We start from the raw sequence: 1,192 nt of genomic DNA, 5'->3' as shown, positions 1-1,192 counted from the left end.
GCTTGTTTATTGAAAATGAAGGACAACCACCTAGGAGTGCATTACAATAGTCCAGTCTAGAGGTCATGAATGCATGAACTAGCTTTTCTGCATCAGAAACAGGTAACATGTTTCGTAACTTGGCAATGTTTCTAAGATGGAAGAATGCTGTTTTTGTAACATGGGAAATATGATTTTCAAAAGACAAGTTGCTGTCTAATATAACACCCAGATTTTTGACTCTAGAGGAAGTAACAGTACACATATGTCTACTTGCAAATTGTAATCCAAGAGATTTGGTGTACTGTTTTTTGGTCTAATAAGTAATATCTATGTCTTATCCTAATTTAATAGGAGACAATTATTGGTCATGCAATCTTTTACATTTTTAACACACTCTGTTAGATTAGATAATTTAGCCATATTTTGCTGGTGATAATTGAGATGACTCCCCATTTAAATGAACAAAGTGGTAGCGATTGGACAGGTAGGATCTAAACCATCTTAAGCCTGCCCTTGAATACCTGTATAGTTTTGTAATCGATCTATGAGTATGTCATGATCTATGGTGTCGAACGCAGCACTAAGATCAAGTAAAACTAGCAATGAGATGCAGCCTTAGTCTGACGCAAGAAGCAAGTCATTTGTAATTTTAACAAGTGCAGTTTCTGTGCTATGGTGGGGCCTGAAACATTTTCTCAAGATAAAAATTATCTTTTCTCTCTTTTGCTAAAACCTAAAACTGACGTCTATTCAAATCAATTGTCTGTTCAAATCAAAATTTCTATTTAACTTGGTGACACAATCTCATTCTCTTTCAACACAATGCAATGCAAATGCAAGAGTTATTTTAGTCAACACTGTCTCCCAGTCCCAGAGATAATGGGATACAAATTGTAGACATCGTCAGATACAGAATATCATATTTAATCATGTGCAGTTAATATATTAGTATTGATTCACCGCTTTCAGGGCACCAATTTCTCAAATTAATATATGGTCCCCAACCCATCTGAGCCAAATTCATAAATCAAATTCTGTCCCATAAAAGTTTGTCCATGACTCAAAATTTCATAGTTCTCACAGAGTACTCTGTGCACAGACTTTATTTGTTTGTTTGTTACTCAAGTCATGGGTTCTTATGGTTATTATTATATTCAGACAGATGTCTAGCTACCTTTTCCATACCTAGACAATTGATGAAATGCATTTC

The sequence above is a fragment of the Sinocyclocheilus rhinocerous genome, unplaced genomic scaffold, assembly GCF_001515625.1.
Source record: "Sinocyclocheilus rhinocerous isolate Xijiao unplaced genomic scaffold, SAMN03320098_v1.1 scaffold207, whole genome shotgun sequence".
Lineage (NCBI taxonomy): Eukaryota > Metazoa > Chordata > Actinopteri > Cypriniformes > Cyprinidae > Sinocyclocheilus > Sinocyclocheilus rhinocerous.
The sequence above is the reverse complement of the archived record's forward strand: the minus strand, read 5'-3'. Positions refer to the sequence as shown.